The sequence below is a fragment of the Pteropus medius genome, unplaced genomic scaffold (genome assembly GCF_902729225.1).
Source record: "Pteropus medius unplaced genomic scaffold, Ma_sr-lr_union100, whole genome shotgun sequence".
Classification (NCBI taxonomy): domain Eukaryota; kingdom Metazoa; phylum Chordata; class Mammalia; order Chiroptera; family Pteropodidae; genus Pteropus; species Pteropus medius.
Window position 1 is genome coordinate 489,285 of NW_024348082.1, and position 26,807 is coordinate 516,091.

General features: G+C 31.7%; 1 protein-coding gene across 1 annotated transcript in view; it reads left to right on the top strand.

Moving 5' to 3' along the window:
* EPHA6 (EPH receptor A6) overlaps positions 1-26,807 on the top strand; it is a 790,812-nt gene that overhangs the window by 60,191 nt on the left and 703,814 nt on the right.

Sequence of the window (26,807 nt, forward strand, 5' to 3'; positions counted from 1 at the left end):
GGCTTTTCTTTATTTTCTTAGAAAATATATTTTTCTTATTCACCATATTCTTAATTGATATTTTTACATACCTCTTTCATTACATCTGCAAATTTAAATCTGAAAGAAGTTGACCCTGATTTTATTTTTTTAAGATTAGTCAAATATTGCTGTTGGAATTTGACCTTTTATATAAAGTTATTTATTAAACATGTATTTTCATCTAAAAATTCTTATGAGAAGTTAAATCTTCCTGTCTTTGTTTATCAGGATTTTTTTTTAGATTCGTTTGTTTTATAGACTGATTTTATTTTTTCATTAATTTTCATTGTATTCTCAGAGAGCTCTTATCAAATCATTGGTGAGAAATACACCTCTTAAACTAAGATTATGCTTTAAGTTTTACTATCTTATTTTTATTAAAATGAATAAATACCCATATTCATTGATTGTATTAAACATGTCATGTTAATCAGTAACTTTCAAGAAGTGAATGAAACTTTTTTCCTAGACACTTTTATAATATAATACATCTCTTTTTCTTAGTATACAGAGTAACTTATGAGAACTTACAAATAATTTACAAGCCCTAGTTTTCCCTTTTCTGAAAAACAGACAAAAACAGTAGAGATCATGTTATCACTGTCTTTATATAGTCATAGCCAAAGAATCATGTAAGAGTCAAGAGTGATATCCCTGCTCTAATGATTGTGTTTGGCTTGATCAGGCAGCATTTCAGAGGAAACTGGTAATCAAGACACACCAGGATTTATAGAGTTACCGATAAACTTATTGCTATCATTCTTGTGATGATTTTATCGTAGGTGTTATGAAATGGAGATTTTTTTTTACTACTTCTGGAATTTTTTTTACTACTTCTGCTTCAGGCAAATTGTCTAAAAAGTGATTTTTATGTCATAGTATTCTATTTGCCAGACACTGCACTAATAATTTTACATTTTATTTTCATAATAGCCGTATAGTGAGTGATGGTCTTTAATTCAAAATAAGCTATTTCTCACTTTAAGGCCTGTAGCTTTATCGTGGCACTGCTGAAAGGAATATTGGAAACTTCATGAAAGGTCAATTACTTATGTGCGATATTTATGTAATTGATTTAGATTTATTTTATCTCCTTGATAAATAAATTGCTAGACAGAGTGTACATTTTGGATACCAGCCAAGGATTAGCAAGAGGAAAGAGAGAACGAAGTGGGAGAGAATAGAAAAGAAATAGAGTAGAATAAGGTGGAAAAGAAAAAGATGGTTAAAATTTATTGAGCATTTACCATATGTTAGGTTTTGTTCAAAGCACATTACGTAGTCCTATAATCAAGTATAATTTCATCCCTATTAAAAGATGTGAAAATTGAGACTCAGGTACATTAAATAAATTTTATAAGTTCATAGAGCTAGGAGGTAGTACAGCAGAATTCTAAGCCAAACATATTCCATTCTTGACACTTACTGGTGGTCATTTCACAGCTAGGTGCTTTTTATTTCTTCTGAGATTCTACCATATAAAAATGAAGGCCAATGACCAATATGTAACTACTGAGGGAAAATTAACACATAGATTTAGACTTTAAAAATTAAATTGAATACTCATACCTTGGAATATCACTATTGGAATAGGCTATATTAGTTTTAGACTATCTCCCAAATAACGATGCATAAATGGCAAGGGTCAGCAGTAGGAATACTTGAAAATGGGAGCACATGAACATATTTTATGACAGATATATCCTATAAGTAAGTATTAAAGCTAATATACAACTTAAATTTCCCTTTCAATGAAGAGGATGGATTACTGACAAAAACTGAAGTTTTACTTAATGCTTATAGATTAAAACAAGGGAGGAAATAATCGGTAAGAATGAAGAACTTTGAAAAAAATGCTGCTAAATTTTGCAAGAATAAAATTCATTTGGATATCAATACCAGTTAAGTTATTTAAAATCTGTGGAAGCTGTTAATCAGTTTATAACATTTAAACCAGCATTTATTTCTACATATTAAATTTGTAATTATATCTATTTGAAATTGTATATTTTTTTCAGATTCTCAGGTTTATTGAGCCATGCTAATTTGAATGGCCATTTTAACTAAAGTTGCCTTTTTTTCAGACACTAATTCAGTTGGTTTTACAAATATGTCATGGGTAAAAAGGACAACTAGATGACATATTTGTCACTTTTATGATATAAAGTATATTTAGCGTTTCTCTGAATAAAGCATTTCCTAGGATCTTTAAAACTAATAAAATTTTATTTTTATAAAGAATTGAACAAAGATGTTTTTGAAATCATATAATATACTGTATAAAATATAAGCGATTTAATAAATGATTCCATAGATTTTTAAATTTTACTTAAAATAGCCATTCCACCAGTAGCGCCATGCTGATATAGGTACAAGATTAGGTATTTATGATGTGCCTATGAACAAAACCATTACTTGTTATTTGAGTAGGAGGTAAGCACTTTTGGTTAGCAAATACAGAAAGTAGGTGAGTAGTCTTGAACAAATGACTTTTTAGTCTTGCAAACATGAAAAGAAACTATATTTATTTTCTGAAATGCTTATTTGTCAATTTATTTGCACCAACATTAAAAATACTTTCTTTTAAGCGATGTCCAGAATTCAGTTTAACAAACTTCTACTTTATGCACTTTGTGCCAAGTACTCTTTTAGAGTACTTAAAACAGTTTTCTTCTACCCTAAAAAAGGCTAGCAGTATAAAGAGAATTCTAAATAATGATAAGTCCAAAGACAGTATCTCCAGGTCATTTTGAATAATGTTTTATGAAAGAATAATAAAGGGAGGGATTAATTCTGATCAGGGAAAATTAGTACTAGGATGTAACATATCAGCTCTTTCTTATAAACTCTGAAGGAATTGTATATGGGCTGGAAGAGAGGATAGAAATCACCTTAATGGCAAAAGGGATGGTTTGAGAGAAAGCACAGAATTCTAAAATAAGCATTGTTTTGGAATGTTGAGACTTATTTGTGTGGCTAGAGTGGAGGAATATGGTGGGGAATAAGACTGTGATTATAGGCTAAGCCGTATTATGGAAGACTTGGTATTTAAATGTCTTAATAGATCTAGATAGTGTATATTTCAGCCCCAGTAAGTAAAAGTAAAAGCTTTCTGGGTTCACTTAAACAAACAAACAAACAAAAATTACTGAAGCTTTCTTTTGATTAAGGCAATAATATAGACCCTTGGAAATGAAAGATGCCTTGAACAATTATAAGGAAAGGATGTTCAAAATATAGGTGATATGACATTACGGTCATGCATCACTAAACAGCAGGGATATGTTTTGAGATATGTGTAGTTAGGCAATTTTGTCATTGTGTGAACATCATAGAATATACTTACACAAATCTAGATGGTATAGCCTACTACAGACCTAGGTTATATGGTATAAGCTATTGCTCCTAGGCTACACTATTCTACAGCATCTTACTGTACTGAATACTGTAGGCAGCTTTAACACAATGGTATTTGTATATCAAAATATATCTAAACATAGAAATTATACAGTAACATATGGTATAAAAAATAGGGTACACCTATATAGGGCATTTACCAAGAATGGAGCTTCTAAGACTGAAAGTTGCTCTCAGTGATGAGAGTTGAGTGACTGTGAAGGACTAGAACATTACTGTCCACTACTGTAGACTTTATAAACACTGTCCCACAACCCCTCCCCCTGTTTCCTTACTACGGGATCAGAAATAAGACATGAAAGCTGTCAATGCTGCTCCATGAACAGAGATGTGACCTAGATCGACTAGAAATATTCAGGAGATACTGGATGACTAAGGTGTAGAGAGAAAGGGCCTGAGGATCAGTAGGAATAAGAAATCAAGATGGAGAGATAAAAGAACGTAGGGATTGTTTTGGCAATGTGGTTTTGGCTATTGCATGTTGGAGCAGTGATCAAATTAAGGAACTTTGTGGTATTTATAAAAAAAAGTTTAAATAAAAACAAAACAAAACAAAAATTCATGTTAGAGGGTGTAGAACTGACTTAATATTTTGACTTTGGAAATTTATTTTTTGTTCCATTGATTCAATCTGGCAAAAAGAGCTCTCTCTGGCATTGATCTGATACAAGAAATAAAACTCGTCTATGCTTTACATCATTACAACCCAAAAATTTTGTCAAGTACAAGGACACTCTGACTCTGCACTACCACAGAAAGCCCTTATTAAAGTGGCAGTGGCACTTAATACTTGTTAAAGTAGCTCCTGTGGACCTGTGTCCTTATACACAATTTTAGATTCTCAACAAAGAAATTACAACAATATACTCTGAAGACCATTAAGCTACATCTGGGAAGGCTGTAGAGTCCTTTGAATATGTAGCACTGGGAGTACAAGCTCCTCTGTGCTGAAACAGGTCAGTTTCTGACGAATTAGGATATAATCTGTGCACTCAAAATCGAGGTGCTTGAATGAGAGGAAATCTATTGCCAAGCCCCAAAGATACTGCTCCCAAGAGAGAGGAAAACATTCCTCCTGAACTACATATCCTTCCATTTCATACAGAAAATTCAGCTCCATTATAATCTTATGGGATTATTGTTGTATATAGTCCATTGTTGACCAAAATGATGTTACATGGCTTATGACTGAATTGATGTATTGAGAACTGAGTGAAATTGATAATATTTGTATAGAGGTCGAAGCTTGGTCTTAGAAAAGAATACATCAATATGGATGATAATTCTTAACATTGTGCTCTTATTCTCTAATGTCAGGAATCATATGTCTACATAATTCAAAACTCTTAAGAACTTTATCCCATAAGTGTCCCTTCCATCCTTTATCTGTCACCATACTATATTAAGATAATGAAATTATGATTATATAGCAGAGTAGTTAAGAGTTCCTTGCTAATCAATGAAAGAATTCTGCATGAACGAAATTTTTGCATAGCACTGTGGAAGTGCTGTGCAAATGCTTCCTCACTATTCTCACAAACATTAAGTATAATGTTCTCATAAACATTAAGTATAGGCATATGCCCTGGGTTCTTTATTTGCTTTGAATAGCTAATAACTGAATAATACAAAGTTTCACTCTGTGAAAAACTGAAGGACGTTTTAATTTTGGAAATCTCCTGGGAAGGAAACAGCTAGTTTTTAAGAAGTAATGCCATTTTAATGCCAATGAGAAAAAAGAAATACAAAGGAAACTGCTCATGCAGTAACTTTTTATAAAAGAAGAAATTTTAAAATATGTATCTCCTAAGTTTATTCTTGTAATCCGAAAATATATGGAAAATATTTATATATATTTTCTTGAAACATTAACTTTCATGTTTACTACTTTCTTTTTGATATTTTTATTTATTCTATTTATTTTTTGCCAATATATAACATTATAGATGAAAGAGAAAACACAGTTACAATAAGAGGGCCTATAGTTGTACGTGATCATCAAAATCCTTAATACCTGTTACAGAATGGGCCCCATTCATTGACACATACCAGGGGATACGTGTCAATATTTACTCTGGCTCAATATTGACTCTGACTAATAAAATATAACTGCTAATAATCAGAAAAATAAAACTTTTCATAATATAAAAAATATTTCATGATTAAAAACTTTTATTTTTTTTGAGCTTTAATAATTATATTTGATACTTCTAAAAAATGTAATAGCTATGTGGCTTTTTTATTTTGTTACTGTAATTGAAAAAGATAAATGACTTGCTTGGGTAGCCATATACTGGTTATTAAAGGTACTTGCATAAATACCTAAATAAAACCGACAGTTAAAACATAGCATTTCATCATTATCATCATCATCATCATTATAATTCTGTAAGATATTATTTGATTTACAACCTAAAATTACATATGCTTAATGTTGATGGAAATAACTTGATTTTTAAGTAGTTCGTTAACTCACCTGAAATATTTTCACCATTTATTTTTATTTACAGCAATATTTTGAGCAAGAAAATGAAAGATTTGCTTGTCTCAAATATTTTTTTCCACTTTATTCTTTCAGCAACTAAAAGATAGTTAAGTTTTAAAAGCTCTTTTTTAATGTATACATGGTAGATCATATCTTGTTGCAAAGTCATAGTGGACATAGATATAAGCACACTAATATTCAAAATCAAACTTGTTTTTCAGCAGTGAAGTACAATTTAATAAAAAAAAATAAGAGAATATTGGATGTTAATAGGAAAAAGAAGTGCTATTAGATATTAGATTGCATTTTATATTAATCATGACACTTAGAGTTTGGAAAACTTTGTGTTTCTTAGATGTCAAGTATTGGTTTTAAATAGCGTATTACAAATATATTTTTGCATACTGTGACTTTGATGATAATTAGGGTTTGAATACTGTAAGATCATACAAGATATATGATTTTACCACTTAAACACAGGATTTGATATTAGGAAATTTATTCTGAGATATTTAGGAAAATAAGGATACAAGTTATTCATATCTAAATAAAAACTATAAATATATTTTGTGTACATATACTAATTATTTAAATAAATATTAAAATTTAATTAAAATATACTAATTACTAATTTATAATGATTTTTAAAACAAAAATTAATGATTTTTATAATAAAAAAGCCCTATATTATAAATAAACTGAGTAGAAAGCTACTTTATTCCATAAATCAGAGGCCATCATTTCATAATATCATTGGTCCAGAGTTGAAAAATCAAAGGTAAGATGTATTTATGATAGCAAATGGAATAATTACTAATAATTTTGATTATTTTATTATAATTTATATATTTTATATAGTAAGACAAATTTATCCTAGTAGCAGACTTCAGTATTGCATTTTGATTCATTTTATAATACATTGAAATTATTCAAAACTGCAGGTATGTGTTTGATTTCTGAAAATACAAACTTTAATGATAATTTCTGTTAAAAATGAATTGTTTTAGTTATTTTCAAAACTGATATTTAAATAGTTTCTATTGTCATATTTTGGAACTCAGAGATTCTTTCCACAGTCATGCCCAGTCTACTAATGAGTCCATCACAGACATTCTTCATTTGTATTAAATTGTTCTTAATCTCTACCATTTCTTTTATTATTCTTTTTTAGGATTTCCATCCCTCTGCTTGCATTATCCATCTCTTCTTACATGTTGTCTACTTTATCCGTGAAAGCCCTTAGCATATTAATCACAGTTTTTTAAAATTCCTGTTCTGATAACTCTAACATCTCTGCCATATCTGACTCTGGCACATGATCCTTCTTCAATCTTCTTCAAACTGATTTTACCTTTTAGTACACATGGTAATTTTTTATTGAAAGGTAGACAAGATGTCTGGGTAAAATGAACTGTGGTAAATATGCCTTTAGTAATGTAGTTGTAAGATCCTGGGGGAAGGAAAGTGTTCTGTAGTCTTATGATTAAGTCTCAGTCTTTTGGTGAGCCTGTCCCCACCACTCCCCCTCCCCCGACTTATGAATTTCACTAGTGCTTCTCAGTTTTCTTTTCTCCTGTTAGGTGAAATAGGATAGCTAAAGGGAGCTGGAGTTGGGTATTTTCTGCCCTCTACATAGAGGCAAGAGCAGGCTGGACCTGGGTATTTTCCTTCCCTCGAGCAGGTTAAGCTCTGATAAAACTCCAGCAAGGTTAGACTCTGATAAGAGTTTCTCCTGAGAGGCAGCCTTGTTAAGAACAAAGTGGTCTAGCATATTTCAAAGTGTTTCCTTTAAATTTTCACCTGTCATAGAAATATAATTGGCTGAAACTTTTGCTTAAGCAGTTTCACAAATTACAATTTTACTTAATTTTCTTTAACCTACTGTTTTTATGCAATTAACTCTCTGAATCTTTTACTTTCTCTTAACTTCAATCACTATCAGTAGAAGTTGACTTTATTTTCAAGTCCATTTAATCCAAAACATTAATCAAGCTTTTATGCTTTGGTTTACATGACATTATTGCTATTATTCTTTATGAATCAATAAAGGAAGACTTCAGAGCTTTCCTGTGGTGTGCAGATTGAGTAGGAGACCATGACACTCCTAGGAACTCTTGGAAATTTAGTTACAAATATCTCGGCTTCCCAGAAGACCTAATATAATATAATACAATTTATTATTCCAGCATCTCTGCTGTTCTTTAATGTGTAGTCTTGATGGTGTGTTCCCAGAAGCATGTATTTTTTAAAGGTATAGGTTTATATGTTTCCTTAAGTTAGTTACCCTTGATTTAAATAAAAGTTTTTATTTATTCTCTTTATTTTTTACATTATGATAAAGGTTTAAGTTCTGGTTTCCTACTTCCAAGAGAAGATTCCAGTTGTGCTTTTGAAATGAACTCCCATATTATATAATCTAAGATAAGATTTTTGGTTTTATCAGAGAGTTCTTATTGTTTTAGAGTCATTCAAAATATTTATAAACCATTTTATAAATAAATGAAAGATTCAGCTTTGAAGCCCACTGCAAGCACATACAAATACTAAATTATTTTATGAAACTCTAAGAGATTATCAGTCAAATACATACCTAGATGAAATGTAATAGACCAGATATTTTTATAAATTTAATTGTTTGTATTTTAAATGATTGACTCACTCTTATGCTGTGCAACCAATCACCAATTACTATTAATTCTACTTCCTAAAGCTTTTTCATATCAGTCTCTATCATCACTGTATCAGTTTGATTCCTCACCATTTTTTCTCCAAATTACCATGATTGTATTTTAAGTTACCCACAGATATTCAATAAAAGTTGGTTGAATAGCTAAATAAATATACAGGAAACATTATTTTAGATAAGATATTAGGTTAGAGGCTGTATTTTACAATTCATTGGAGCTGGAATGATAGTGTGATACTAACTTTGGGCAAAATCAGCTGTAAGAAAAAGACTATAAGGTTCTGAAAATTGAGCTGTGTTCTTATTTAGCTTTGGTCTCGAGTACAAGTAGAAAAGTTTATAAATTTACTTTCATTTTTGTATTTTAGACAATCCAGTTCATTTTCTCATTAACAATTTTCTCACCAAAATTCAAGATGAAAGGTGGATAGGAAAGATATTTACCTATGAAATAAAAGGACTATAAAAGAGGTTATAAGCTATTTAAGCAACCCCAATCAAGATATAAAATGCTTCCAAAGAATTAACGGTTAGGAACAATTGACGATCTGAATCACATCTGGGAAATATTAACCCCAGATGGTTATTAATCCAGCACCTTGTTATTAAAATGAGAATAAAAATAGAACATATGGGTTTTTAATAGTTGATAGATGAACTGCAAATTTTAGAGAAATTTTACTAACCAGTCAAGCTTTCAAAAAGCATACATCAGCATTAAATGTTTAATAGGTTTTTGTAATCTGAATTCCATACAAAATTAGTATTTTGAACCAATGCAACATAGTAAGCAAAATAGGTTCTTAAAATGGTTTGACTTTATTTTATTTTAGCAATGTAAATTGTCTTTGCTAAATAATGCTTAACTCATAAATGTAATGCTTAACTTAGTCATCTCTCCTATAATTAGGTAGTAATGTATATGAAAATATTTCAATGAAATTAAAATAGTCTTTTAAATAAGAAACGTGAAACTGGTATTTTAAAATACACACAGAAACACACAGCCACATATTATCCTTTGAATGTTCATGCAGTCTGTAGACCACGTTTGGAGAGGTAAAATTAAATCTGTATTGTTGATTTAGATAACTCAATTTAATAATGTTATTTATTTAATCAAATTCTATGCTTACCTTAACTGCAATGCTTTCTGATGGACATTATAAGGGATTTCTTCTGAGAATTGCTCTAATACCCAAATTATAAATATTGCAGTAAAGAAATACATACGGCAAACATCTAATAGTTATTTTTTAATTCTTTCCATTTATAAACACTATATTAATTGTTTGGATAGTCATAAGCCTGGTTTGCCTATAACAGTCCTGTTTTATTTCTGTCGTTCTACTAGAATAATAATTAATTGTGCCCCTTTTATTTTTAAAAGTATCCTTATTTGTATGATAAATTGTATGGTCACTCTGATGTTAGTTCAAGTAATAATATAAACCTCAAATATGTAATAATTCTGTTAAGATTATTCTTCTCACTCTTGGAGTAGTCTAAAGTGAGTATTCCCAGTATTTAGAAGTTTCCTCTCTCCCTCTCCATGGAAAAGATAGTCCTCCTTTTTAAAAGTTCAGAAGTGGCACACAGCACTTCTCCACATTGTTTACAACCCCATCATATTACTACACTTACCCAAAAAGATGGTGGAAAATGTAAGCCAGGCTGGGAAGAAGTGGGTTTTAACTGAATGGAATAAACTACTAGTTGTCACCTAATAACCATTCTCCATTTTCTTTCTCGTTAACAGAACCTTGATTTTTGAGGCAGCAATGTATCCAACTAAAAAACCTTACAGTTTGTAGTTTATTTTGGCAGGAGTTGTGATCAAAACAATGTTGTTCTAGCCAATTAAATGTAAATGGAAGAGTTTTGTGGAATTTCCAGAAAGACTGTTTAAAATGACCTCTTTAATTAGAGGTCAAACCTTTTTGACTGATACATTACTGTTTTACTATCTGGAATGCAGCTATGTTGTCTAGAGCTTCAATAGACACCTTGAACCCCAAGGTGAATTTGATGATGAGATCATATATTAGGATGATAGAGTTGCCTAATCTACAACCATTAAAATTATATTTATGCTATAGACTTCAATAACATTGGAATATTGCCCTATATAATATTAAGTGAAATAAAGAGTAAAAGATATTTATTTTTTTAAGTTTATGCTAGAACAAACAAACATGATAAGAAATAAAACTACATATTATTATGAATGTTTTTCTCTAGGTCATGAAAATATAAGTGGTTTGGTTTTCTGTTCATATTTCTATTTTTTCAAAATTCTCTACAATAAATATATATATATTTGTTATATCATACCAATAATGATTTTTCTTTTACAAAATATTGTGTGATGGTTTCCAATAGCTTTTTAATATTTGATATTTCTAAGCACGCAATTATAAGCACTTACCAGAGAGTAGGAATAAAATTTCAATGGTGAAAAACATGAAAATAAACATTCACAGATATTTTCTATGTTGTTGCTAGCTTATGCTCAGTATCTAACATTAATTTCTATCTCAGAGTAGATAGCCAGCAAATATTGATTGAAAAATTGAATAACTGATTAAATTGATTCATTATTTTTGAATAAGTATTAGTATTATAGAGAAATCCACTTCATAACTTTTCTCTTGTAGAGCACTTAATATGTCATTATCATTGTGCTAAATTTAATTATGACATACTATTTGTTGTTGAGTCTAAAGATTAAGTTTTTAGTATTTCACTGATTTTATTTTTACTCTTTCACTGAAAATCTAAAAAGCAGAGAAAACTTTCCTCATATGAAAACTGAATATTGCATTTAAAATATTTTATTTATACTTCTTTATTTCATTAAAAGTCCATTTCTAGCATTTGCCTGTTTGTAAAAGAAATAGGGATAAAAATCTATTATTATAATCCTGGATTGCGAGGTCAATATACAAAAATCAATTTTATTTCTGTATACTATCAACAAAGAAAAAATTTTTAAAAATGTATTTTAATAACATCAAAAAACACAAATACTTAGAAATAAAATCAAGAAAAGATATACAGGAACTCATATTGGAAACTACAAATAATCTTTAGAAAAAATAAAGACTTACAGAAATAAGAAGTATACATGTTCATGGATTGAGTTAATCACTGTTGTATTTTGAGAGTAATGAATTCTCTCATACCATATTTTGAGATTCAGTGAATTCAATACAAATAAATACCTTATTTAGTGTTTCTTTGTTTCTTCTCCTATTAAATAAAAAGTGTGGTAACATTAACATAACATAAAATTAGCCATTTTAAAGTGAACTCTGTGACATTTAGTATATTCACAGTATTGTGCAACCACCACTTCTATCTAGTTCTAAAGCATGTCCATCACTCCAAAAGGAAACTCCATCCCCATTAAGCAGCTCCCCCTCACTCTCCTTCCCCCTCAGCCCCTGACAGTGAGCAATCTGCTTTCTGTCTCTATGGATTTACCTATTCTGGATATTTCATGTAAATGAAATCATACAATATGTGGTCTTTTGTGTCTGGCTTCTTTTATTTAGCATAACGTTTCTGAATTTTACCCATATTGTAACATTTACTAGTACTTTATTCCTTTTTATTTCTGAATAGTATTTCATTGTATGTATATACCATTCATCCATTGATGAACATTCAGGCTATTTTTATCTTTTAATTATTGTTAATAGTGCTATTGTGCATATATATGTATTTTTGGAGTACCTGTTTTCAGTTCGCTTAGTAGTGGCTTTGCCAGGTCATATTGTTAAGTAGTTAGGTAGTCATGAGTGACAGGAGCAAAGGCCCAGCTCTATAACCACAGAAACCTCCATTAAGGGCCTTCCAGAAATACCCATTTTATGGTTATAAATTACCCCTACATCCTAAGGCACAAAGGCTATAAAAGCTGCTGTCTTAAACCAGCCACAAACGCGTGTGCAGAAAGTACTACCCTAAACTACCCATAACCTCAGTCTCATTATAACATCTTTATAACATCATACATATGCTGGAAGTTCATGAATCTAATTATGACAGACTGACTTCCGGGTAAGCACTTGAGTATTAGGCAGAGAGTTATGTAACAGCCAAATGTCAGTCAAAATGACCTCATGTGCCAATCATCTAGGAACACCCTTGTAACTTCTCATCATGGCCCTAATATAATGCAGACCTCCCCACTTCCAGGCTGTTAACAGCTTTCTTTGCTAGTAACCCAAAGAGTATATTTGGAGTATACTTTTTTGTTACCTTCCAAATTCCATGGGGCTGCAGACTTCCTTGGCATGGCCTGTCTCCTTCTAAAAATGTACTTTCAATAAATCTTACTTTTTGTAAATCTTGCTGGCTTGCAATTCTTTATTGAGTTGGCAGGGAAGAACTGAGGACCCCACCATGCCACTAGGGAGATGCTGGATTTCACATCACTCCATGTGGTAACAATATGGTAATTCTACATCTAATTTTTTGTAGCACTGCCAAACTGTTTTCTATAGTGGCTGAAGCATTTTATATTCTCACCAACAATATATGAAGGTTCTTACTCTTTCACATCCTCACCAATACTTATTCTACATTTAGTTTTTCTGTTGCGTGTGTATGTGGAAATTGATAAGCCAATACTAAAATTTTGTGAAAATTCAAAGAATAACCAAGGCAATCTAAAAGAAGAACAATATTGAGGCAGTTATAACAAAAAATGTTACAAATGTTATAATAGTAACAGTAATTAGCACAATATATTAGTGTAAGGTTAGACAAAGTGACTAAAAGGACAGATTAGAGAATTTAAAGATAAGCCTGCCATGTATGACATCATCCAATTTGTAACAAGATAACATTGTAGTAATGTGAGAAAAATATTATTTTCAATAAATGGTTCTAGGATCAATTGGGCATGGAAAAAAATACCTCTTCATTCTTTGCTCCAAACAACAACAACAACAACGATTAGCGTTCTAGATCTGAAAGATAAAATTATAAAACTCTTAAAGGACATTTTCATGAGCTTTGGGTAGGCAGATATTTATTAACAGGACTCAAAAACACAATGAACAAACAAAAATTGAAAATTGAACTGTATTAATATTAAGCACTTTTGTTTATTGAGAAAACCATTAAGAATGGGAAAAGGCTACTCACAGGTTGGAAGAAGATATTTGTAATACAGTCACCTGAAAAAGTCTTCATATCAAGAATATATATTTTATAAAAGCTTCTACAAACAAGAATAAGACAGATGACACAATAGAAAAGTGGGCAAAAGACTTGAATCGGGTATTAGAGAAAGAAGATAGTCAGATGGTCAATAGACATGTGAAAGGAGCTCAATTTCTTTGAAATGTATCAAAAATAAAATTTAGGTTGGATAGAGAGATTGATAGAGGGGTTGTGATTTTAAGAAAGTATAGTGGGATATTAATTACAGTATTTAACTGGTAGATATATGGATGTTCATTGTAAAATTCTTTGAATTTTTATGTTAATTGTTGTAATAGAAATGTTAATAATAATATAATAATAGAATGAGATTTTAATATATATGTGACAGAATGGCTAAAGTAAAAAAACAGTCAAGTTTGGAAAAGATTTGGAGGAAGTAGTGCTTTCCTACACTACTAGTGAGTGTGCAAATTGGTATAACTACTTCGAAGAACTGTTTGTTATTATGTACCAAATCTTAACAAAAGCATTTTCTATAGCTATCAATTCTACCTCTAGATATATGCCAAGTAGAATTGTGTAACATGTTCACCAAGATACGTGGACGAGCACCGATGACAATCAACAGTAGAATGGATAAATAAATAGTGGTCTAGGCACAAAAGTAAATACTGCAAAGCAATGAAAATAAACAGTATGCAGCAGTATGGATGAATTTCACAAATACAGTGTTAAATTAAACTTGAATCCAAGGAATATGTACTGTGATTCCATGAATAAAATTCAGAACAGGCAAAGTTAATCCATAATATTAGAAGTCAGCATAGTACTGACTGGAAGAAGGCAGAGGTAGGGCTTCCAAGATATTGGTTCTGTTGTGCTTTTGATTTAGATAATGATCACATAAATCTATTCACTTTGTGAACAATATATTGATCTGTTCTCTTAGCCATACACTCGATTCTTTTCTCTGGAAGAAACTCTCTTATTTGCTTTGTTCTGTGACCTCTAGTTCTGTCCTTGAGAAAGCTTTTTCTCACCCATAATCACAATTCTGGTGAATCTTAGAGAGTTATTCTTATGAGATACAAAGGTTTTGTTGTCTATTGATGCAGTTTTGGAGGCCCACAGATTGCTTTGAAGCTGAAAAGACTTGCTCATTGCAGCTATATAATTTATTTGGAAATATGTTTTCTTAAAAATACCCAGTAGTTTCTTGCTTGAGAACCTTAGCCAATGATCTCATATAGAGAGCACATCATAGAAGGGAGAGAATTCACACACACACACACACACACACACACACACACACACACACACACACACACACACTGTATGCTTTGGCCCAAATGTGACACAGACCTTTTTATAATACATTCACCAGAACTAGACACATGTCCTTAACTAATATCAACGGGAATCAAATACGTAGGGAAGCACATGGATTAATTGGTGAGCACTGTTGTCTCTGTAATATTGGCTCAATCCTCAGAATTCATTTGATTTGAGGACTCATGTTGCTCTTTCCTCTTAAAGTAAAATTCACAACTGTTTTCTCATGTATTGTTTCTTCTATCATAAGACAAATATTGGAGGCTTTGAACCTATGTATGTATGTATACATATGTAAAATATTTCTGATTATTTTTTATAATGAAGTTATTTCATCATTTATATCATTGACATCTTATGAATCTTTTCAGACTACATTGTGAAATTATTTTCATCCATATTTACTTTGACTTTATTGGCTCACTTCACTAGCATTAGATTTCTTCAGCGTGGTTCTATTTTTGTTGACAAACTAGTACTGCAGATTGCTCAGCAGCCATGCTTGTTGGATTTTAGCTTCCTCGTGTGTTGAAGTGGATAGAGTGTGAAGAGTCAGCCTTTGAGCAGTAAGCCTGGCTCCCGTCTTCAGTCTCATGTGAATGATTTTAGCTCATAATACTGCCTAAAGAATTAAAACTACTAGCCACCAATACTTGTTTTCAGACCAATGTCTCAGCAGTCCTGTGGCTTCAGCTCCTCTCATTACTTTGCATTTGTGTTCAGTTTTTCTTCCAAAGAGTTCTTATCTTGTTTTTATCTTAGCTGCATAATTTTGATTTTCTTTTCAGTTTTACATTTTATGTATCATTTCTCCTTATTGAATAGAGGACTATCAAAACAAAGAATTATAACATCACCTTGATCAGAAATTCAACATGACAGAAATTAAGATTGTTTAATTGCTTATTGGATAAAGGACCTTTTATATACCTGTTAGTTTTTAAAAAATTTTTATTTATCTATAAAGGTTGCATAGTTTTTAAGTGCAAACTACCTATTTAAAATTTTAGAACCACCTTTTTTAAAAAAAATTCAAGATGATATATTTTTTTAAAGTGTGAACATATTTTTGCCCATTGTACTATTAGTCAATAAAAAACTACCACAAAATTAAAATAGCTATTTCCTCCAATATTATTCATAACATTTCAAGTAAAAAATAATATACGAATAGTTGTTACAGTTTTATTGTAATAAAAAAGTATGACTTTTAAAAATACGTTTTATTGACATTCATTACTAACATCTCTACAAATACCATTACACTGGTAACAAAGTTTTTATAGAAAAACCAATTGACATTCCGTGTCAATTACTTATTGTATTTCATGAATTTCATTCTAAGCTTCAAGTAAACACACACACATACTCTCTCTCCATTTTTATCAAAGCTCTGAATGCCAAGTAGTGATCTTGCTATTTGTGTATTAGCAGAACAAATATCTTCTTACAGCAGCTATTTACTCATTTAATTTGCTTTCAAGCAGATCTTGGTAGGTGCTAGCACTAGACCACACTGCATAAAGGCAGAAGGCAAGGTACCCTTTGCTTCTGATTCTTCAAGTTTACACCTAGGAAGTAGAGAGGATGTTACTCAATTATAAATGCATCTTTATGTATTCTCAGCCCTGGGCTGACTCTTCTGTTCAGAGATTCACTCTTTAGAAATGCAGTCTACATTCAGCGTTTTCAAAATATGCTCCTCTGCAGGCTATTTCTTCTATATAAAACTAAATGTGCATTTTGTTCCTGAGCGGATGTTGTCAAATAGATTCAGAAATTCTAAAGTAGCCACATACATAGAGAGAACAGCAAAATAAAGAGGGAAGGGGTACTAAAATTAGTGTCCTTTATAGAAGAATTTTTCCAAATGGATTTCAGAATTCATAAATATTTTGTGTGTGCTGATTGACAGTGTGTATGATGTTACAGAAATCTTCACAGCAAGTTTTGGCATCTCATATATGATTTGATAATTTCTCCTTTGGCTGATGGGAGGTACGGTACAGGAGAATGAACTAGTATTCGATGGTGAACTAGCCAGTGTTGCCACTTAGTGCTAGATGGTTCTCAAGGCAAAATATTTCATCTCTTAATACAACATTTTTTATCCTAAAACCTTAAGACTTCAAAACCTATAAATGAATAAAAAGAAAAACTATTGATTTTATAATGTTTTACATTACTTGGGTTTTAAGAAATCAGTATTGTTGCAGTACCTATTTTAAAGTAAATATTGCTAAAAAAGGAAAACATCTATTGAAACTAATCATATACAATTGAAATTTAATCCTTAAATAAGACAATACCTAGAAACAAAGTGTAGTCTTTAATGTTACCATTTTATATTGATTATTCAAACTATTTTTAATATTAGAGCAATGATCTCTACCTACATATTTTTAATATTTGTAATGTGACTTAAATATTGTTATTAGGAGTCATGCTAAGGATTAGATATAGATTTATATTGAAATAGGAAAAACATAACTTATAGAAGAAATCTATCATAGCCTAAAAAATAGAGAAGGATAGTTTTATAACCCCAGCAATACCTTCCTGGCTTCATTTTCTCACTCTTACTACCACTTATCTCATTTGGGGAGTCAGAGTAATCACTCAAAATTTCAAAGAATTCTTATAACCCCAGTATTTTCCTATTCATAAATTACTTAAATAATATGTACAACTAGTGAATCTTCAGGTGTACATGTAATAAATGTAATTTGTATATAATTTCAGTAACCAATTATGACTAGTTAAATGTAAACCTAATCAGGAATTATTATGTATAATATTATATATTATATATTAATTTTTCAAGGCTGCCATGACAAATTTCCAATAACTGGCTTGCTTAAAACAATAGGAATTTATTCTCTCACAGTTCTGGAGGCCACATGTCTGAAATTAAGGTATGGGCAATGCCAAGCTCCTTTTAAAGACTGAAAGAGAATAATTCCTCTCCCCATCCAAGTTTTGGTGTTTGCCAGCAATCCTTGGAACTCTTGGCTTATAGCTTCATCACTCCACTTTCTGCCTCTGTCTTCGTATAGCTGTCTTTCCTCTATATGTGTTTGTCTCTTCACATGGTTTTCTTACAGAGATACCAGTCATTGTATTTAGGGTTTACCCTAATCGATTATGACTTCATCTTAACTTGATTACTTCAGCAAAGACCCTATATTAAAATGAGGTCACATTTGCAGGTTCTAGATGGACATGAAGTTTGGGGGGGCACTATTCAACCCACCACATGTGGCATATTAATTTCATAGCGATATAAAAAGCATACTCATGATTTAAAGTAGAGCAATCCAACAGTTAAATATGTAGATTGATTCAATATGAAGCTATTGCTGTTGTTCAGTCTGTATTTCTTCAGGATTAACATCTGACATTCTGAATGAACTCATTCTCATTAAGAAGTTTTTGGAAAGCTAAGGAGAGTTAAACACAAAAATGTTAATAAAAAATATTTGATAGTTATGTGCTGGTAAAATAATTGCTCTGTGTCTGCTGTCTTTTAGTATTTCATTATAAGCAGTTTGTTGTCATGGAGGGTGCTGTCTTTAGTGAAATTCAAAAAAAAAGTTAAATACAACATAGAATGGAAACCAAGGTGTTTGAAAATTTTGCATTTATTTTTTTTTCTAATTTGAGGAAATAATCTTAATTCACAATTTAGATATGGCCTCTCACAGCCCTTATATACTAGATCTTGAAACGTTTCTGAAATGATAGAAACATGTAATCATTTCTATAAATTCTTAGTGGTCTTATGGGTGCTTCACACTGTCAGGCTTTGGTCTGTTTTGTACTATGAATCATTGGTAATTACAATAAATTATTATCCAAACTGGTTCCTTTTGAAAATGAAAAGAATACTTTTAATAATTACTTTGGAACATTAGGTATAAACCAGGCGTTCAATCCCACTAGCTATTATCAATCTACTGATCTTTTTATTGGTAATTGGAATAATTGTGCCTCTCACTTAAAAACCATAATTATACTTGTAGACTCAATATAGAAAAAAATAACAATTAGATATATATTTTCTCAGTCATGGTTAATACTTCATGGTTATGGTACTAAGGAGAAGAAAGGTATTAATACAGTTAGATGACTGTGCAAATTGTGTTATCTGTTTTGCATAATCCCATAGAGAGGAGAAACTATATATTTAATTTTGAGAAAATGTAAAAGCTACTGTTTTAAATTTTACATGTGACAAATTAAATGTTATTCTTGTGTACGTCATTTTTTTTTTTTTTATCCCAGGAGCTTAGTTTACTACAAATGAAAGAAAATGGTATTGAAATGTCGTCATAATATCATTGAAAATATTCTGAAAGAAGCCTTAATTTTTTTAAAAAGAAAAAGCTCCGTTAATCTTGATGATACATTTTTTTTAGAAAAGGATCAGAATTTTCTTTTTAGGAACTCTAGTTTTAAATAACTGCAAATTCAGTTATGTAAGTTCGTCTGTTAGTCTCATTTATAATAGAGAATATGTGGAAAGATAGGTTTCAGAAATATATCTTTCAATGTTCATAAGAAAAAGCAAAAATTCAAAATAGAGGAAAAAGAAAGAGGCTAGTGAATACAGGAACATGAGAATATAGGAAATGAGGAAGAAGTGGCTTTTGGGGGAACAGGGAATATGACTCTGATAGCGAGTATGGAAAAAGATGTTTTGTTTTGGAAATTCTTTGTTATCTACAGAATGTTACTGAATAAGAAGCCTTACATGAAGTATGTTTTGTCACAGGAATAGACTCTAACATGTGCCAGTGTGGTTAAACATCATAGTCATCTCTGTCAGTCATGGCCCTTCAAAGACTGATTTCAAAGAATTGCTCATTATGAGAAGGAGGGCATGAGGATACATATGAAATAACAAGTGATTAATGGCATCATTACTGAGTGCTATAGCTATTATGCAAAACCTACAGTATCTGTGTAAACAAAAATTTAAAAAAACTAGAATTTCCATGGATTTTTACATTCTGAATCTTTTACTCAAAATACATTAATGTAACAGGTCAACATTGAAGATAAACTTCCCTGCCTGGCCAAATAAGATGGTGAATAGTATTGATTCTAACTCCACATTTGGCCGAGAATAGAAAAAAACTAATATCCTTTCTATTGCATCAATTGTGACATTTGATGTCTAGAGACAGCATGTTAGGGGAAGCTAAAGCTCATGGAGAATGAGGTCTTAAGTAAAACAAGACAGGTTTTGCTAATTTATGAGCCTCCCATCATCCAGGAGATTCTGAAGCTCTCTGTCATAGGCACCTTAGATTAACCCTAGTATATTCATGGGAGTTACAGCAGGCCTAAATATTTGAGTATACTAATGAGGAAACAACACATGTACTGGCTGTCAAAGAAGAAAAAAATAGGTAGATATATATGTATAGGCTTATGAACACAGCCATGATATATGCATATATATATATATATATATATATATATATATATACACACACACACACACACACACACACACACACACACACACACACATATACACAAAAAAACTATTTCAGGACACTATGTACAACACAACCTTATTTTTTAAACTTAAAAACAATACATACAAAAATTATTGGCAATACATAGATATTCACAATATGCATAACAATCATAGAAAAATATTTAGTGAGTGACTTTCAATTAGTTATACTGTGGTAATCCAGTTACTTCTTGGATTCAAGATTGGATTGAGAGAATGCTGGGAAAAGATGACTTTTATTTTTTTACCTTATATCTTTTTATAAAAATAGAATTATAGATGATATTCATATTCATGTTTACGTTTTTATAATAATCAAAGAAAATACTTGGAATACTAAAACGAGAATTATTAAAATTTTGGTTTTCATAACAGAATAAAAATGAAACTACATGATTTATTACTTAAATTCACATCAAAGGAAGAACAATCTTCTTGTGTTACCAAATGGATGAGAATGGTGTCTTGGTCCTTAGGGGGAAAAAGAGGGATGTGTTGCAAAATTCCTGTTGAGAAGAAGAGCAAGGAGTATACAGGCTTCATTTTGTGGCAAACAGTCTACAAGTATAATTATGATTTTTAAGAATTTTCAAGTGACCACGTCCAAGAAGGCTTAAAAATATTTGTATTGTAAGCTATTTGGATATGGAATCATATACACTAATTATGCATTAATGTATCAATTTTTCAAAACATCTATTTAAATGTGCAGTTTACATCGTACCAAAAGAAAAGTTGGACATTATCCTAGAAAGTATTTTTTGTATCTATTTTATTTGTAAGTACAAGGACTCAAAGACATCATTACGGTTACTGCAGAGAATGGGATGATTATGCCACAGTTAACAAAACTTATTGCTAACTGGATATATCAGAGTATTATAGTGCCAACAAGAAAGACTGAAAAGATGGGAAAAGTCCATGGAAAGGGCTAGGGCAGTGGAAACCCATTGGCATTCTTTATCATTTTGTGGGATTGCTGCACAAGGAAAGATGGCACACTTGCTGTTTAATTGAGCAAATATTTGGCAGAAATTTACTTTTAAAGCAATAGTCTAGTCTTGTCTAGTAGGAAAACATAAACCTCCCTAGATAATCTAAACAGAGGAATTGAAACAGGAAATTCTTTACAAGGTATTAGAAGGACTGGAGGAATAAAAGGGAAGTAAATATATGTAAAGGTCAGTAACTAGAGGAAACCACTGCTGCCTGGGACTGGAGAGACAAAAGGAAAGTGATTATCCACAGCCCCATGGTGGAGTGCTGCTGTAGCCGCTTCTGCTATTGCAACTACTGACTCTCCATTTTTCAATGAGCCAGAAGTCACACATTTCCTGACGCTACAGGAATCTTGGAGCCTACAATCTGGCTGAAGCTCTTGGACTAATCAAGTGATATTGCTGGAATCCACATCTCATTTGCTGCCTCTGCATTACCTGGAGCCAGAAAGCCAGTGAGGCTGTTCTACTGAGACTGCTGTATTACTCCTGCCTTTGCTGCCAGAGTCACAAACAAAACAGGGAAACAAAAATGCCTTTTCTCTTCCTTCTTTTAATCTCCTATCACTGTCTCTCATTGACAGGACCTACCTAGAAGTTAGGCAACAGTGGATTCTGGGAAATTGCTGCTCTGTATGCAAATTGTATTCTTTAAATCAGCAAGTGTATATCAAGCATCTGCTATGTACTAGATATATTTTAAGCACTGGGGACCCAAAAGTGAACAAAACAGACAAAACTTCTGCCTTTATGGTGCTTATATTTTAGTACAGATAGAGAAAAAATAATTACATATGTAAATTACTATAATGTAAAGTAGTGATAAGCACTACGAAGAAATAAATAAAATAATGAGAGAAGAGTGACAGATTAATGGTGAAATGGCACTGGAGTAGGGGGGGACATCTAGCTGATAAAATCATATTTGAACAAAAATCTAAAATAATAAAATGGATGGTGAGCCATGTGGGTATCAGAAGGAAGAGTGTTCTTGGGAGAGGTATCACCTAGTGCAAAACTTTTCAAGCTTGCATGATTGACAACTATGAGGAAAATGTGAGAGCCAACATGGCTAAGAGCAAAGGAAGCAAGGGCAAGAACAGTAGCAGTTGAAGAAAATGTGACATTCTCTCCTCCTCTCATATTAAATAGTTAACTAATTCCATAGACAGATATTCTATGGAACCTTCTTTGAGATACTCTGTTCGGAAAATACAGCAGAAATTTGTAGACGCCTTTCAGTATTACAGCAGTAGCAATACTTCTAAATTTGACGTACAGGATGATGATAATGTGTGAAGCTCCTGCCAAATAAAATTAGCTCTCAAATGAAAACTATAATATTTTACTTGTCAAATTAAAATTGTAAACAGACAATAACACTGACAAAAGAGCCTCAAAACTAGTATTCTTGTTCATGCTGATAGCATTATATATGTTGAAAAGCAAATACATACTGCAAACTGTAAAACCAATGCCATTTTTTCTTAGTATTACTATTTATAAGAATCTCGTCTGGGGATTGCAAAAGGTTATGTGACATGTGCTTGATGATGTTAATTGCCTGGTTATTTAATATATCAAAGAGAACAAAGGAAAATGGCTTTAGAATTCAAAGTATATTAATTGAACATATTTATGATACTGCAAATAGAGTTTCACTAAATCGTAGATGTTTTATGGTGACTTGGGTCTATTAAGAACTCCAATGTCTTAAGATCTTTCCTGTTTTATAAATAATTTATAGGAATATTTTGTTTTAAAATTCTTTGTAAATTATTTTAAATAGGATAAGAAATTTTCTTCTTGTGTTTGACCTTTTATTTTGGTTGAAATTTCAAAGTTCCTGATAGTTAGTCTGAGCATGCCATTACTCAATTCATGACACTTGGCTTAATTGTCCAGCATCCTGAATTATCTAATAAAGTGTGAAGATATAGATTAAAACAAAATCATATAGAATATTATATCTTCCTACAAAGAAAATAAATATAGAATTAAATTAAAGTTACTAATATTATTTAAACCAAACAGTATTTCACAATTTTATTGCACTAGATTTTAGAATGGTAAGTGCCCCTGAAATATCTCATGTATTTTATCACTTGTAGAAAAACTTGTAGCTTGGAGAAAAAGCTTATAGCATGTAGGAAAGATTATTAAATATTTTTCATCAAGTTTTTCTGACTATTATAGGAATTGCCAAGAGTGACAATCTTTACAGGTGATAGAGAAGACAAATTGGTTTTAATTTACCAGATACGGATCTTTTAAATATAGTAAAATTTTAAGCTATAAGAGTAATGAATTTTATCATTATTACCCACTCATTGTAGAATCTCATATTTTAAGGTTTAGTACATACCTAACCTATGTGGAATGTGTTATGTGCATGCATACATGTGCATATGTGTGTATATATGTATATATGGATTAATAGTTCAAAACTCAAAATTACATCTTATAAAATCTGAATATGATAGGTCTGCTGAGTACAGATTATATTGAAAAAAACATTGAGAAACCCAGTGAATTACCAAGAATGTTATTTTTCTTTCTCTATTTTTAATAACACCAAATTATCCAGATTTTCTTTACCAAGAAATTGCTAAGTATAGCTGTGAGAGAGAGGTAGCAGGCAGATAACTTTCATTCCCCCTACTTTCTCTCTCTCTCTCTCTCTCTCTTTGTTTTTACTTTTATTTCTGCAGATCCTGCAGTCTCAGATTCCACTGTGTTCTGAGACCAACACTCTCTGTGAAGTGGGTCAAGTGTCAGCCATCTTTGGTAAGTTTCACTTAAGCCTAGGATTTTGTCTTCATTGGTTCTCAGTTCCTTTAATCTTAGAACCTTATTCCTCGTGCTCTAACACTTGCTTCACAATGCAATAGGACCTTCTTATCTAACAAATTTACCACTCTAACACTTGCTTCACAATGCAATAGGACCTTCTTATCTAACATATTTACCACTGAGCATCTTGAACACTCTGCCAATGACGGAACTTGTATCCCAGCTATTCCAGTCATTGCAGGTGCCTTTGCACCCTGCCATATCTTTCTTTAAAATATCTTTGTGTGTTTATATCTTTGTCTACAATTTCTAGTTACATCATTCGATCTTTGTCTCAATTTTGTCTATGTTGCTTTTTGTGGTCTGTAGACTACACAGTGGTAGCAAAGTCCTATAGTAGTTGGCTTAAGACAACCATCGAGTTAGGAGGTAAAGAGTTTTCAAGATACCTTTTTCTCCAGAAGGTTTATAGTATGCAAATGTAGTCCAAAATTTGGGTTACTGGAAGTAAGCAGGAAAGAACAGGACATGGGGAAGAATGGAGATATGAGAAAGGACACAGGTTCTGCAAGGATAAGATTGTTAGGTAAAAGTTTGCAAAATACTGAATTCCAGATGAATGATGTCAGGGATCCTGGTGGTAGTGGTAGGTAGTGAAGGGTGAGGGAATTGGATATTAATGAAATAGAAATATTAATGGACAAAAATAGACCCTTCTGTTGTATTTATAAAAGATAACTTTCTTCCTCTCGTCCTACTCTTGATGAACTGTCATGGAAGGTGATAATTAAAGGATCTGTCAAAATTTTAAAAAAGAATAAATCGTAAATAATGTGTTTGCTTTTGATTCCTATTGTATATAATTTATTCAGATGTGTCTAATACTTTCGTGAAAATTTTGTGATACCTTGAATGCAAATATTTCAAGATTGACCACTGAAATAGTTTACCTTATTTTCTTATTGATATTTATTGTGCACCTGTTATGTTCAAGGGTCTGTTATAGGTGCTATTTATTATATACCCTATGGAAAAAAAATTTATTTTATTTCTTTTGTTTTTTTCAATGATCAATTCATTATGATCATATAAAATTATAAATAAGATTTATTAGCTTCTATTGTCTTACAGCTATTTCTAGATATTTACATATTGTTTATAAAAAGGATAAAATTATTTTAATGTTTCTTTTCTGTTGTTATTTTATAATTGCCTTTTTTCATCTGCTATTTGCATTGACATTGCATCTTTTTTGCACATCTTTTGTTTGTACTGATACTCTTAATTTTAGTATGTTTAATATTCAGTATAGATGTCAGATTCTAGAGAAGATGCAAGGATATTTCATGTCTTTGACTTTTTGAAATTAATGATTATTTTATTATTGATTTTAAGATATCCAGTAGTCTTTCTCCAAAATAATATATTTAATGTAATTTGTCAAAGTAATTTATAATGTGTCGAGATATACAGCCTTGGGAAAATGTCAAAGTTCAGTACATTAAAAAAATATAGGTTAAGATAAGTTTGTTTTTGAGTTCTGGTCAAGATGGTGGAGTAGGTAAACACTGTGCTCACCTCCTCCCAGGACCACCTCGAAGTTACAACTAAACTACAGAATAACCATTATTGAGAATTGCCTGAAGTCTAGCCGAACAGAAATCCTATAACTAAAGATATACAGGAAAAGCCATGTCAAGACTGATAGGAGGGCAGAAATGAGGAACAAGCTGGTCGCTCACCCACATGTGTCAGTTAAAAGTCAGGAGGGATATCTCAGCTGCAGAGGACCCCTGCAGAGGAGCAAGAATTCCCAGTCCTACTCAAGAAAAGTCCTCATAACTTCTGGCTATGAAAACCAGTGGAGATTATAGCTGAGAAAGATGGAGGGTTGCCATAGTCCCAGGCCATCCTCTTAAAGGGTCTGCATACATACTTACTCATTGATAGACTCATTTGCTCTGAGCTCTAGTGCAGGGGCAGCAGCTTGACAGGCAACAGGGATATATGGGGAAGAACTCAATTATCTGCCTTCAGGGTGAGGAGTAGAGAGGCAGCTTTCTCCCAGACAGAAGTGCTGACAGAAGCCATTGTTGCCCTACTCAAATTTCAGGCACACCCAAGCTGCTTCTAGTGGCTTTTCCATACAAAGAGACTGTCCTTGGCTCATGCTGCTGACTTTCCCCAAATCTCTCAAAGGTTCACAAACCCCAAACAAGCAGCATCTGGCCTTGGTGTGGCCCATACTTCTTGCTAAGCATCCCCAAGTCTGGCACTAGCAGCAATCGGCCTCAGCTCGAAGTTAAACTTCTCCTAGGCACCCCCAAGTATAGCAAAAGTGACAGCTATCTGCAGATAACACTGTAGCTC